The following is a 15,859-nucleotide window of genomic DNA, read 5'->3' as shown; positions in this document are numbered from 1 at the left end:
CACTGTGGGAGTCCCTTCACCACACGGACTGCAGCGGTTCAAGAAGGTGGCTCACCACCACCTTCTCAAGGGCAACTAGGGATGGGCAATAAATGCTGGCCCACATCCTATGAACAAATAAAAGAAGGATGAGGGACCACATCACCAAGGCAGTCACTGCCAGGAGTGTCAACTTGGCTCCAGTGCCCAAAGAAGCTTCATGACCTCAGACCAGTGGTCAAGGTCAGTGAACGCATCTTCAAAAGCCATCTCCTACCAACTAGCCTCACACACTGCTCAATGCACGACTTACCACCCCCCCCGTCAATCACTCACCTACCAACAATCTGTACCAAACACGAGGCACACCTACCATTCTTAGCTTCACCTCACCCCCTTGGAGGAGACAGTGCTGGCCATTCTTGGCAGGGGCATGGCTGAGCCCTTGGCCAGCAGCGGGGCTGAAAGGATACAAAATACTGGTATCCTCCTATGTTATCCTCCTTCTCGCATGCACCTCTTGCTTTACTGCCCTCCCCTCACCACAACTCTACCTTTGTGCCTTCCTCATTTCACACACCCATAAAATGCAGCCTGCCCAGCCAATGGTTGACCAAGACGAGGGAGAGGAGAGTGAAGAAGAAGGAGAAACACTGTCACTCGATTTCACACTCCCAGCCACCAGCTCCTCAAGGTTGACCTGCAAGGCTGTTTGCAGTGTCCCCCACTGAAAGTCAGCAGCCTTCCACCAGCCATGCTGCAGCCACTGGGGTAGCACTGTGTGACATCAGTAGGACAGACAGGTTGAAGTTCGCTGAGGTGACATTAAGGCAGTGTTGCACGGCAACTGACGTCACGCTCTCTTGATTTACATGTCCAGGGCCAGCACTGGTATCGGCAGCGCTAAGGCCCTCACCAAAATGGCGGCCGCCAAGTCTTGCGCCAGAGAAGGGCGCTTGAGTAGCAACTGCTATTTTTCACCAGGACAGCGGCGCAAACAGGTGGTGGTAAGTGGCCCAATTTCTAGGCCATTAATATCTGAGTGGAGTACGATTTGTACTGATGACTCAAATGAACATTATTCATAGCTCAAACAAACACTTTTAAAGCCATTTCCCCTCTGGTTTCTAGGGTTACAGTGACCTCCACCTTTGCCACTGCTTTATACTAGGATTGTATTCTCTGCTGATCTGCCTCTATTCCAGTAGCTGCTCTGCTTCTATGAGCTCAGTTTTCTGTACTCTGCTGGGAATTTTTCACTCTACACTGAGCTAGCTTTGATCTGTTGCTGCTGGTTTCTGCTCCTTTCCTGCTGAATGATCTCTGCTTTCTTCCTATGGATATTGACTCTACTCTTCCTGCAGGACTGCTCTGTCACCCTTCACTGGACTGGGTTGGACTGATTCCTCAAGCTTCGACTACTGCATTCAATCTTGTGTGCTCCCCATCTACCTATGGCTGTTCCTCGGACCAGCTCCTTTGGAACCTCAGAGTTTAACGGTGGACTCTCTTATATTGTCTCCTACATGTCTTGTGTTTACAACCAGCACACCTTTCTCCTAATCTCTGCTATGCCTATGTAACCTGAGTTCCTTCTGTCTTCATTAGTGTGCGTATGTTTGCTGCCACTCTGGACCTGAACCTATTACTCTTATCTCCCTTTATTTTCTCGGCCCCTTCTCTGCTTTCTCCTTCCCTTCCTGTCAGCCAGTCACGCCATCTTTCATTTCTCCCTTCCTGGGTACTTTGTCCGTCTGTCCATCCCCTGTTTCACCACCAGCCCTACTCCCCCCTCCCGCCACCTGATCCCTATCCAACTCATCGGCACGCTGCCTTTCTACTCTCCTGCCACCTTCCTTGTCCTTGGATAAGCCCACAGCTATCCTTGGTGCCTTTCTCGGCATTCTATGAAGGACCCATCAAGGCACCCATCCCTACGCCCTTATGAGCAGCAACCCCAACTGACCTATCCACCTCTCTCATCAACCATTTTGTCGAATGCCCACGCTAGGGGCTGATCTTGCCAACTTCCTTCCCACTGCTGCCCTCTTAGACTCTGCCAACAGATCAACAATCACTACCCCTCTGCATTTTCCTCCAGAATGTCTATTTACTCACCAACAAGGCCCTTGACATCGATGTGGATGACTGCATTGACAGAATGGCTTTGATGGAAACTTACCTCACAGGTGGTGACATCTTATCCCTTAATGAAGCCTCCTCACCTGGCTATGCTTTGCACCACCTGTTCTGTCCAAACTGCTGTGGTGACAGTGTGGCCCTTATCGCCTTTGGTCTTTCCCCAACTCCCCTGGTGCCTTCACCTTATTGGAGCACCTCACTTGCCTCTCCTTTAAAATTGTCACTGAGTTTCTCACTGAGATATCATCCCTCTTTTTCTCGCTCAGCCTCTGCACGTCTCTTTGCCTTTTCTTCAATGCTCTCCCATCCTCCCTAAACCTTCCTTCTGTGTCCGACCCCCCAAAAAACTCTTCCCCCAAGTCACATACTTTCAAGTTGGCAAATGGCTAACCTTTGGCCCTCTGTTTGCCATGATACTTCTGCAGCTGTCAATTTGTTCAACTACTCCCTCTCCTCCACCTTTGGTCTCCCCGGTAAATTCTTTAATCTCTCCAATTCCAGTCGTTCCCCTAGAAGTAGTAACTTGCATTTATATAGTGCCTTTCACGACCTCAGGACATCCCAAAACTCTTTACAGCCAATTAAGAACTTTTTTGCAGTGTAGTTACTGTTGTAATGTAGGAAACGCGGCAGTCAATTTGCACACAGCAAGCTCCCACAAAGAGCAAGGTAATAATAGTCAGATCATCTGTTTTAGTGATGTTGGTTGAAGGGTAACTATTGGCCAGGATACTGAGGAGCACTCCCCTGCTCTTCTTCAAAACAGTACTGTGGAATCTTTTATGTCCACCTGAAAGGTTTAATGCCTCATCCAAAAGATGGCACCTCTGACATGCAGCACTACCTCATAACTGCGCTGGAGGTCAGCCTAGATATCAGGCTGGATTTTCATTGAGGAGTCGGGTAGGAGGCGGGACTAAAACTTTTGGGGTTGTAGTCCCACCTCCATTGAGTTCTAGCCAACCCACGTGATTTTGACTTGATTGACCTTGTTGAGCCCGCCCAGCAGGCTCAGCAGGCCAATTAAGGGCCACTCGGCAACAGGTGACGTCACAGATTGATATTTCATCTGTCAAGACTTTTTGACAGATGAAATATCAGCGTTTCACAGCTGCTTGAAGCTGTCAAACACTGACAATCTGTACTCCAGGTTAATTCCTTCCTCTCAGGATGATTTAGAGATCTCCCCAGAACAGAAAGCTGAATGCTGCAACTTTTGACAGCTTGCAGCCATTCTGCTTTCTGTGCCGGTGAGATGAAGGACTCCCGAGACCTGAAGGAAGGAAGGCTGTAAAGGTAAGTAAAGGTAAGTAAAACTTCTTTAATCACTTTACACACACCAAACACACTTACCTCTGCACTCATGCACCCATCACTCACCTGAACACCGGACATCTCGACCCCTCCAAGCCCTTCATCCCGATGGTCCGCCTCCTCTAACTTGGCGTGGTTTGGAGCCGTCGGGAATCCCACACTTCAACATTAAAAATAGGGATTAGGCTAAAAACTGCCTGTTAACTACCTGTTAACAGGCAGTTAATTGGCAATAATCCCCTTCCTGCCTCAGGGAGGTGGGTCCCAGTGCGGGGCGGGTACCGCCTCCTTTGAAACTGGCATGGAGGCGGGTTGAGTGCGGGATGGGTTCATGCCCCCCGATTTCGGGAATTTAACCCCCCACATGCCTCCAATTCCGCCTCCACGACCCAATGAAAATCCTGCCCATCATGTCTGGACTGGGTCTTGAACTCACAACCTTCTCACTCAGAGGGAAGAGTGCCACCAGCTGAGCCACAGCTGGCACCAGCTTCGCTCCCTCAAGTCCAAGGGGTCCAGACTTCACATATCTGGTGCACAATTGATTTAGTCATCCATCACCTGATCTGACTGGACAACATCAAGCACTATCGGGCCTTGCTCTCCTATACCAAAACCACTCACTACTCCAGGATCATCCTGGAATGCAAAGGTAACCCCCCGGCTTGTTTTCTTTAATGCTAATCGTCTACTTAAACCGCTCTCCCTTGCCACAACCGCCCTCACCTCCAACAAGGGCAAGGAGCTCCTGAACTTCTTTGTCATTAAGATTGAGACCATATATTCAGCTGCCACTGTCACTTCTTCCCCTTCCCCTTGCTCACCAAACTAAACCTCCCCCCAAAGATCCCCCTGCTTTAGCCCTGAATTCATGTCATCCTCTAGTTTCCCTCTTATCTCCCCTCGTGCCCTCTCCGAGCTTATCTTGTCCATGAGGTCCACCTCCTGCTTCCTTGATCCAATTCCAAAAAAGCTGTTGACCATCCAACTTCCCTTCCTGGCCCCCATGCTGGCTGACATTGTAAACGGGTCTCTCTCTTCGGGTAGTTCCCCCCTCCCTTTCAAAACCGCTGTCATCACCCCTTCATCAAAAAACCTACACTCGATCCTCTGTCCTTGAAAACTACCGCCACATCACCAACCTCCCTTTCCTCTCAAAAATCCTTGAACATGCTGTTGCCTCCTAAATCCCTTTCCGGCAATTTCATGTTTGAATTTCTCCAATCAGGTTTCCACCCCTGCTACAGCACTAAAATGGTCCTAATCAAAGTTACAAATGACATCCTCTGTGACTGTGACCATAGTGCATTTTCCTTCAACATTCGTTCTGCAGCCTTTGATGTGGTCAACCACATCATCCTCCTCCAATGCTTCCCCTCTGTTGTCTAGCTTGTGTGACTGCCCTCACTTGAGGTTCCATTCTTACCTATCTAGTCATAGCCAGAGCATCTCCAATGGCTTATCTTCCCGCCCCCACACTGTTACCTCTAGAGTCCTCCAAGGACCTATCCTTGGCCCTCCATCTCTTCCACATCTACATGCTTCCTCTTAATGATATCATCCGAAGACATAGGGCTGGATTTTCTCAATGGGAAGCTTTTGGAGGCGGGACTGCTGCTTGCCGGCTTTCAATCCCGCCTCCATCAGCTTCTGGCCAACCAGCGGGATTTTCCCCTGATTGACCTTGTTAAGCCTGCCCAGCGGGCTCAGCAGGCCAATTAGGGGGAAGTCAGTGTCAGAGCACGTCAATGTATGATGTGCCATCTGTCAAGAACTTTTGAAAGAAGAAATGTCATCGTTTGACAGCTCTGTGAAGCTGTCAAACACTGACATTCTGTGTAGTTTGATGAGGCCTTGTGTTCAGGACTCATCAAACCTTTCAACTTTGCAGAAATCACCTGGCTGCTGGTTCAGAGGATCCAACAGCCAGTCTGTTATATCTACAATGGAGATGTCGGGACTCCGGCGCCACAGCGGCTGAAGGCTGTAGGCAGAAACAAAGGTAAGTGAACATTTTCTAACACTTTACACTCACCTTACATATTTACCACTCCACACTTACACCGATCACTCACCTCTACATCGCACTTTCAGGCCCCTCCAAACCCCGCAGACCTCCTACTCATCTCCTACACCCTGGCAGGGTTCCCCGAGGTCGGGAAGCCTGCACTTCGGAAGGAAAAATGGGGATAATCCTATTATCTGCCTGTTAACTACCTGTTAATAGGCTTTAATCCCTTTCCCGCCTCAAGGAGACGGGACCCGGGGCAGGATGGCTTCCCGCCTCCTGGCAAGAGGGCACGGAGGCGGGTTGGGGGCGAGTCCGCCACCCGCCCCCAAATTCTGCAACTTTACCGGCAGTCCCGCCTCCATACCCGCCTCCTCGGGGCTGACAATCCAGCCCTCAGCTTCCACATCTACACTGACAGCGTTACTCTATCCAATCTTGGATGAACTGCAGTTTCCTCCATTTAAGACCGAAACAATTGTCTTTGGTCTCTGCCACAAACTCCATACCCTTGCCATTCATTCTATCCTTCTTCCCAACCACTGTCTTGGGTTGAGCCAGACTGTTTGCAACCATGGGGCTGGATTTTGCCAATGGGGAGCTTTTGGAGGCGGGACTCCCAGTTGTTAGGTTTTAGTCCCGCCTTCATCGACTTCTGGCCAACCCATGCTACTTTCCCTTGATTGACCTTGTTAAGTCCGCCCACTGGGCTTAGCAGGCCAATTAAGGGGAAGCCGATTACAGAGAACGTCAGCGTATGACGTTTCATCTGTCAAAAATTTTTGACAGATGAATTGTCATCGTTTGACAGCTCTGTAAAGCTGTCAAACACTGACATTCTATGTTGTTTGATGAGTCCTTGTATTCAAGACTCAAGAAACTTCTTTTGTGAGCAGAAATTAGATGGCTGTTGCATCGGAGAATGCAGCAGCCATCTGTCATCTCTACCGGTGAGATGCGAGACTCTCCGCATCCCCAAATGTTGAAGCCTGCAGGAAGAAACAAAGGTAAGTAAACGTTTTCTATCACTTTCCCACTCACCTTGCATACTTACCTTTCCAACACTCACCTCCACAGTGCACTTTTGCATCCTCCAACCCCTGCAGGCCCACTGCTCGCCTCGGTGACCCTGGCGAGGTTTCCCGACGTCGGGAAGCCCGCGCCTCTGGTGGCAAAATGGGGATAAGCCTTTTAACGGCCTGTTAACTACCTGTTAACAGGTAGCTAAGTGGCTGTAATCCCCATCCCGCCTCAGGACCCGGCACGGGTCAGCTACCCGCCTCCTGGGAAGATGGCACGGAGGCGGGTTGGCAGCGGGATGGGCACCTCCAAACCCACCTCCTCAGGGCTGGTAAAATCCAGCCCATGGTGTCCCAAAGCTGAGCTTCTGATCCCATAACCTCTGTCTCTGCTCCTACCTCAATCCATCTGTTGCTGAAACAGTCATCCATGCTTTTGTCACCTTCATACTTGACTATTCCAATGCTCTCTGGGCCAGCATCCCATTCTCTATGTTCTGGAAACTTCAGTTCATCCAAAAGTTTACTGCCTATATCCTATCTTGCATTAAGTCCCACTTAGCCATCATTCCTGTCTTTGCTGACCTACATTGGTTACCAGTACCTTAGCATCTCCAGTTTAAATCTCTCATCCTCATGTTTAAATTCTTTATGGTCTCGCCCCTTTTTATCTTTGTAACTTCCTTCAGTCCCTCACCCCCAACCCCTGAACTCTCTGTTCCTCTGACTCTGGATTCTTGCGCATTGCCCTCCGCCGCCCCCCCCCCCTCACCCATCCCACGATGGGAGACCGTGCCTTTGGCCATCTAGGCCCCACACTGAAATTCCTTCCCTAAACCTCTCCGCCTCTTCATCTCCTGCACCTCCTTTCAGACCTTCCTTAAAACCCAGCTATTTGACCAAGCTTTTGGTTACCCCTCCTAATATATCCTTCTTTGGCTTGGCGTCCATTTGTGTCTAATTATGCCTCTGTGAAGTACATTGGAACATTTTCCTATGTTAATAGTGCTAAATAAACACAAGTTATTGCTGTTGTTGCTATTTAAAACTTTAACGTTTGCTGAAACATTAGAGTAACAGATAAAGTTACCCAACTGCTCAAGAGAAAATATACAGAATATGATCCCAACAATAATACCTAGGGTTAAATAAATGACATATCAATCAATCCACCAGCAAAGAATTAATGGCATGCTTTTGACTTGTCCAAATTCAAATATTCATTACGTCCAAATTGAACAAATCAGTTGGTAAGCGTAACAGTGTCCAATGACTTAACACAGAATGCTCATATAATTCTAATATGCAACAAAGTAAACAAAAGACTTTTGTATAACAGTGTTGAAGAGCCTAGAATTGAATGATGATGACCTAATTACAGTATATATAATTGAGTGGATCATGCGTTTAATACACTTGCAAAGTGTTGCATTCTGATTCAGCCCACTTTGAATCCATTGAGAAAGAAATTCTTAAGGATAAATTAGGAACCGAGTAATCCACAATAATCTGTCCTGAACCAGCACAAATGAGAAACATTATACACAAGTTATTTTCTCTCAAAGTGCAAAATCCAGGCAATAACTTGTGCTACCTTTTAATGCTTCACAGTTGGTGCCAATAATATATTGTAATATCTCAAAAGTGTCTATTTTCGATCCCGATAAAGCTGGAGATTAATGGGAGACCCCAAAAGGGGAAAAATTGTGTTGTAAAAATTAGTCATGGAGCTCATGCAAAAGAATTTGTTGCAGGGGTGGGGGCTAGTGTAATTGGTAGAGTTTCACAGCAGTCTATTTAGTCCCCTGGAGTTTATGTTTTATAAAATGAGAGTGTTTCTATACAACATTATCAAATTTGATGATGAAACCAAGCTGTGACAGATGTAAACATGATTGATAGCAATCAAAGGGAATTGAACTAAGGAACAGGAGGTTTATTCTTTTTCCAGTTCTCTCCTTCAGACACTGGCTCTTGCTGGGGTACAGTCCAACAGCTGCTTGATTCCCTCTAGTACCTCACCCAAGTGATACAGTGAATGTTGACCACAGATGACATCATAACCAAACCCAATCCTGCCCACCCCACATGCACACCAACAGTTTTCAGCAGGGTTCACTGGATAGCAATCAGCAACAGGAACCCTAGCTGATTTTTTCCCCCTTCCTTAGCATAGGGGTATCAAGGCTGGTTGTATGGCCAAAGTGGTGTCCTGGTTGAGATCAGTTAGTTCAATATAAACTAGGAATACAACCTGGGACCTTTCCTCACTAAGATATCGGGCAGCTTTACTCTGATGAATTGCAAACATAGAATTACATAGAATCAGCACAGAAATAGGCCATTCGCCCTGACTAGTCTATGCTGGCTCATACTGCACATGAGCCTCCTCCCACTCTAATTACCTCTTCCCACCTTGCCGCCATATCCCTCTATTTTATTTTATGCACCAAAAATGCTCTTAAATTCTATCTGTTTCAATAACTCCATGTGGCTGTGAGTTCCGTATTCTCACCATTTTCTGTGTAAAGAAATTGCTCCTAAAATCTTTATTTGATCTGTTAGTGGCTAACTTAATTTATGACCCCTTGTTGTGGACTCATCCACAAGTAGAAACAGTTTCTCCACATCTACCCTATCAAACCTTTTCACAATTTTAAAGACTTCTATCAGTTCTCCTCTTAGAACATAAGAACATAATAAACAGGAGCAGGTAGTAGGCCATACTGCCCCACGAGCCTGCTCTGCCATTCAATAAGATCATGGCTGATCTTTGACCTCAATTCCACTTTCCCGCACGATTCCCATATCGCTTGATTCCCTTAGAGTCCAAAAATCTTCAGCATCCACAGTCCTCTGGTGTAGAGAATTCCAAAGATTCACAACCCTCTGAGTGAAAAAATTTCTCCTCATCTCTATCCTAACTGGCCGACCTCTTATCCTGAGACTATGCCCCCCAGTTCTAGACTCTCTCAGCCAGGGGAAACAGCCTCTCAGCATCTAGCCTGCTAAGCCCTCTCAGAATCTTATATGTTTCAATGAGATCACCTCTCATTCTTCTACACTCCAGAGAGTATACTCAATCCCTCCTCAGGACAACCCTCTCATCCCAGGAATCAATCTTGTGAACCTTTGTTGCACTCCCTCTAAGGCAAGTATATCCTTCCTTAGGTATAGAGACCAAAACTGAACACAGTACTCCAGGTGTGGTCTCACCAAAGCCTTTTCCTTTCCAGAAAAAAGAGCCCAGCCTCCTCAATTTTTCCTGATAGTTGCATCCTCTCAATTCAGTAAAAAAATGAGGCATAGTATCTATTCAGTAGCCCTGTCATTTCAGTATAATTTCCATTGAGTTTATCTTGCTCATCCCTTAGTGGTTCTAACCCTATCTTAATTCTCCTTTTGTTACTTATGTGCCTATAGGATACTTTACTATTTTTTAAATATTCTTTTATATTTTCATTTTATATTTCCTTTTTGCCTTCCTAATTGTCTTTTTAACCTCTTTCCTAAGCTCATCATATTCCATTTTGTCATTCTCTCTATTATTGTTTATGTATGCCTTTTTCTTCAGATTCAATTTTATCCTCATCTCTTTATTTATCCGTGGTATCTCATTCTTGGCTTGTTTATTTTTTTTGTGGAATATATTTTTCCTAAACTCTAATGATCGCACCTTTAAATATTGCTCACTGTTGTTCTACCTCTTTGTCTGTCAATATTTTTCTCCATTTTATCTTCCTTAACTCCATCCTCTGTAGTATACCCCTAATAGTGTGACCAATCCCTTCCTATCCTTTATGTCCATCTACCTGTATATGGAATCTGTTTCTATCTCTTTAGTTAGGTCCATTCTTGCGACTGCCATTATTATGTTATATATGATTAGCACAGCTACCCCACCACCCCTTCTTCCTTCCTGATCATTTCTAAATACATTATAGCCAGCAATATTCAATTGCCAATCCTTTCCTGTCTGCAGCCATATTTCTGTTATCCCTATTACATCTAATTCCTCACTGCTAATTATTGCCTCCAATTTCCCTGTTTTGTTGCTGATGTTCTGTACATTGCTATACAGGCAATTGAATATGCTCTTATTTTTCATTACTCCTGCTTTATTTTCAATCAGGTATTTTATTACTTCCTATAATGGTTACTGTTCCCTGAGTATTTATGCTACCCTTATTTCTTCTTGTACTCTGACCTTCGTTGTCCCTTCTTCTTACTTCTTTAGGTTACTATTATATCCATGGAGTCCTCACACCCCCTCACCCCCCTCATTACTAATTTAAAGTCATTTCTACAGTTCTATTTATCCTTTCCACTAGGACCTTAGTGTAAAAATGTTAAGATACTGAACTTTGAAGCAGGAAAAATGAAATGTAGATGTCATTAGCAAAGGAAGAAAAGAACTTGAGTGTGATTATTGACAATTCACTAAAATTATGGAGTCAACATGAAGCTATTATCAATGAGGTTAATCAAGTACTGGAGCATATATTATTACAAACTGAAATAGGTGACTTCAACTCTGTAAAACTCATTGGTAAAGTTGCACTTAGAATATTGCATATAGTTTTAGTCACCTTACCATCAAAAGAAAATTAAAGATAGTATAAAGAAGATTAAAGAGAGGGGCTTTTATTCTAAGCTATGAAGAGTTGAACTTGGCTTTCTTGGAGAAATAATTGAGGGTATGGCATAATGTATGTTTTTAAAATGAGGATATGGATAAAATAGATTTAAGCAGGGTATTTAACTTAGACTATGGCCCTAGAACAAAAGTACACAAGTACAAGACTAGGTCTCAGCATAGATGAAACAGACTTCATGAAAAAAAGTTAATTCTGTGTTAATTAAAACCTTTAAATGTGTAGATAAATACCTGTTTAAATTGAAGATTGAATGTTACAGTAAGGATGCTGAAATGCTGCTCCAATGTGCCGCTGGCACAGGTGCATACTGGATGCAGCTTGGAAAATTTGGCTCAGAGTCAATGCATCTGATTTGTGTTTGCCTCAGGTTTTCCAATAGGCATGCCCTGAGTGCACAGGGGGCTTGCACTGCTTCATGCTGTAAGCCTTATTATAGCATTAATTTGGGGAATGTGTTTGGTGTGTGGCCTGGGAATTCTGATGTGTTGTGCATTTAGCGTGAGGCCAGGGCAGTCTACCTTTAAAAGTTAGAGTAAAGCATCCTTCTGCAAGTGCATAGAAACTGGAACTATTTGTAAAACTTCCCGGACTGACCTTTTGGTGAGATTAGTCCTCATTTTTGCTGTTTTTGGTTTCTTGGCAAGGAACTATTCCTTGCTTCTTTAGATTTGATGTTTATTATTTGGTTCCAATTTTATGGTGGACTCCACCATTCAAAACACTTTGCCTTTGTAATACTTTAAAAAATATATTTCTTGCTAATTGTCTCTCTTCCCCCTTTTTCTGAAGGTGCTGACACCTCGCTCGAATACATTTTAATGGCCACCAGACACTCTCATCCAAGTGGCCATTGTTCAGGTGTGAATGTTGCTCATGACTGTCAATGGGATATTATATCATGGAGGACTAATCCTGCCCTCACATAATATCCACACTTCGAAAAAGTGTTCCCTGGCCAATTTTTCGCTCCCTAACCCAGGAGCATTACTCACTGGATAAACTCACTCAGCCACTGTGGGAACCCAAGTGACATTTCCTTCTAACCTTATTTTGGTTTATAATTTTTTTTGTATTTGTACAAAAATTATATGAACGTCAACTTCTATGTACATATAAAAGTTTGGAAAATTAGATGCTTTTATTTTATTATCTACATATTACTAATAGCTAGATGAATTGGATACTCTACTTCACCTCTATTAATGACAGCCAAAAATGATTTATATGTTACATTCTTCAACTCACATTCTTTGTTATATTAATTTGTAAACTATAGCATGTCATTGATTAATAAAATGTTATTTAATTGAGTATTCCTTTTTGGCTGAGTTAAACCACACAAAATTACATTGATATTCTCTACTTTTGTGAGGAATAATAAAGGAACGCTCACTTGATTTGAAAACAAAATCATATTTGCTTTGGAACAAAACAGCAGTGATATCACAAAACAACTTCTACTTATTTATTTGATCCATAAATACTACAAAAATACTTGTTTTTTTGCAAGATAAAATCTACTACCTATGCAATAAATAGAATATATCATGGTTATGGATGATATACCATAATTATCTCTATTCCTGAGGTAACCATAACCCACTTGTTTCTTGTCAATTGTGGTTATACAAGCAACCTTATATTTGAAGATAATTGTCACATGCATTATTTACTGTAGTATATCTCTAATTTATGAACATTTATAAATGTGCATTTTCCTGCCCAGACTGGAAACATTACATTGACTGAATCTTGTTATTAGATGAGCATTGGGCGATTAAAGCATCTCTTGTGATAATGCCATGTTCAAAGTTGCCACCACAGCAGGAAAGATTAACATTTCATTAAAAGTGAGTATATCCATGATTTTTAAAGTTAAAATACATGTTATGGTAAGTTGCATTGTTTGCTACTTGTACTTTATACTTTTAACATCCACCAGATTCCCTAGAAGATTCTTCAATTCTATTAATAATGTTTATAAAATATTACATTCCTTATTTATTTAAAGTTGCATTCTAATTTGTGGAATTGTTGGTTAATTCCAAAGTAACTCGAGTTATGGTCACTGATTTAGCTCCCAGTTTTTATGAGGGGAAAGCGTTCCATCTACATTGTTTCACTAACAAAAATACTTAATTTGTAAACAAATACTGGAATCGTCAAAATAAAAACTGAAGCAAACCATGTACTCAGTGTAACTGTGAAATGTTTTACTTAATGTAAATGAAAGGCATTTGTGGAAATTATCATTATTACAGCAATTAGTCAAACTGGAGTGTCAAAGCATTGGTTCTCACCTTAAGTATTGCACCCATTTGATGTCAATAAAGAGAACTTGTATTCCGTTCAAATTAAATGTTTTTCAACGTAGTTTTTTTGTTTTCTAGTTTTAATGACATCTCTGTATGTTATATTGAAGCGATCAAATTTGTATTCCCGGAATGTAGCAGTGAAAAATCAATAACTGCAAGCACAGCGCAGCTGTCAGATGCAGATCCTTTGGTCAGTTTATGATCAAAATAATTAATACCATATAACCAATTGAACACTTCGTTTATTTACAGAACCACCTGTCTTTACTACATCTTTGGAAAAAAAATGTTGTCCATGCACCTCAAAATGAATACAATGACTTCAACACAAAATGTTTTCTTTTTAAAACGAATCACGATTTGAATAGTTACACTCCGCACCTTGCCCATATGCGTGTGCATGGATTGCAATCATTGTACTTGCACTTATGTTACAAATGACCGCGGTAAGGCTGAGCTGACATTCGCATCGCCTGCAAAAAAAAGAGGGATGAGAAGCTTTTATAATGAATTACAAGGCTTTGCAACTCTCACGTGTTCATATAGTAAATAATCCTTAAAAAAAATCAGAAGTATATTTTTTTTAAATCCTCAGTTGATTGTATGGAAAAGGGGGGAACTATAATCTACTATTTCTCCCTGCCGCTAGATGATAGCTGTTGGTTTCATTTAGGAAAATGTTTCTTGTAGCAGCAAGTTTCATTGTTTGAGCCCTGACTGACGTCACCAGTTCGTGAACCACATGCATTGAAGCCGAAAAAGTCTCGGTCTGCCTCACAGCTTCTGGTGAATTAACGAATTCTCCCCTCTCTCCTCCCGCCTCAATTAAAAAAAAAGTTTCGAAACGAAAACAAGAACGTTAACAAATAATTCCACCATCTGTCCTCCAGCTCCCGACGTATCCGGAAGGGAAGTCGATGACATTTGCGAGCTAGGTGAGTTGCATTTTCTTTTCGTGTTTGTGTATTTTTCGGGGGGGGGGAAATAATTGATAAACCTTCGTGAGTGAAATATTAGGTGGGGCGGAGAAACTGTGGGGCTGCTCGGTAACGTCCAGCCGGTGAGACCGAGTCTTCGCTCTTCACTTTGTGCCTCTCTCTCTAACCGTCTCTGTCTTACATGTCGCTTTAATTGGATCCTTTTGTAGCAGAGAGCGCCCCGGAGAAGGACTTTTCCTTTTAAAACACCTCAACGGGCAGATTTTATTTAAATTTCCACTCGCACTGAACTTGTATTAACCGCGTTACCGTGCGGTTTTATTTCTCTCTGTGGGAGCGGGCGCTTTGTGTGCCGCTCGCTCCCTGTTTACCATCCACTTTCTCTCTCTTGTAGTTTAAAAAAAAACACAAAAACAAACGGGCACGGCTGAGCCGGATTGCGGCTGGCGGCCCGGGGCCCGGGCGGCTGAGGCTGAAGCTGCGAGCTGGTGGCAGTGTGTGGGCAGGAGGCTGGCAGAGCCCGTGTTTCCCCGGGGGTGGGTGTGCGTGTGGTTTGTGGTGTGAAAGCGGCCCCCGAACAGCTCGTCCACGGCCCCCTCCCTCTCTCTCTCTCATACACCCCTCCTCCCCTCCTCTCCCCTCCCCTCCTTTCTCTTTGACAGTCCGGCCGCCAGGCGGGCTGGGCTAAACAACACGGCCCCGGCGTCACCCGTCACATCTGCGTCCCCATCCTCCCCCCTGTCCGTCAGCTTCGGGCACAGAAACAGCAACACGATTCATTCAGATCAATTATGCGATAACACTTTTTTTATATATATATATATAAAAAAAGAATCTGGTGGCCGGCTCCCCGGGGTTGCGTGTGGGTGCCCGGCCGCCGTGCGCCTCTTACTCTGCCTCCCTCCTCCCTCCTCCCTCCCTCCCCTCGCTTTGTATCTTCGTTGCTTCCTTATTCAAGCCGGCTGCAGGCGAGTTGTTGAAATTTATCCCTTTGTGTATATTACAATATCCTCCATTTTTCTTTTCTTCAAAACAACAACCCTTCGCCATCTTGGGTAATGTGTGTGTTTTTCTTTGAAGCCTTTTGTTTGGAGGAAGGATTTTTAAATATTAAAAATAAACCCCAAAGTTAGGAATCGTTTCTGGGCACAGTGACGTCATATAAAGTTTAGTGAAATTTACCCCGTCGTGTATTTACGGCTGTGTGTGTGTCTCTCTTTATCCTGTTCTTGAAAGGACTTTGTTTCTTTCATCATCTGATTGTTAGCAGCTAGAATTGCAACAGCCTTTTTAAAAATGAAACTATAAAGGAACTTTAGGTAAGCTTTATTATGGGTTTAGAGTGACAGATAATACATTCCCAGTCGTAGAACTGAGCAGTTTGTGGAGCAAGACCACTACTGTTTGTTCGTCGACTAAAATCTGTACATGTGTGCTTTTTAAAAAAAAAAAGAAACTTGTTTCAATATAGTACCTTTGAGAGTTC

The 15,859-nt window shown here is 43.7% G+C and overlaps 1 protein-coding gene across 18 annotated transcripts in view; it reads left to right on the top strand.

The window, feature by feature from the left end:
* The first annotated feature begins 14,039 nt into the window (after window positions 1-14,039).
* Window positions 14,040-15,859, top strand: part of baz2ba (bromodomain adjacent to zinc finger domain, 2Ba) — a 367,748-nt gene continuing 365,928 nt past the window's right edge. For 10 of the 18 annotated variants that reach the window (XM_085986360.1, XM_085986358.1, XM_085986369.1 and 7 more), the window contains exon 1: window positions 14,044-14,370. The gene's annotated coding sequence lies outside the window, so the exon portion shown is untranslated. Of the gene's footprint in view, window positions 14,371-15,859 lie in introns of all 18 variants that reach the window. The other 8 variants (XM_085986374.1, XM_085986372.1, XM_085986371.1 and 5 more) reach the window with 4 other exon arrangements.

This window comes from Somniosus microcephalus, chromosome 4, assembly GCF_052327205.1.
Source record: "Somniosus microcephalus isolate GS21.2 chromosome 4, FLI_Smic_1.0, whole genome shotgun sequence".
In the NCBI taxonomy this organism is placed as follows: domain Eukaryota; kingdom Metazoa; phylum Chordata; class Chondrichthyes; order Squaliformes; family Somniosidae; genus Somniosus; species Somniosus microcephalus.
This window is presented reverse-complemented; position numbering and strand designations above follow the sequence as displayed.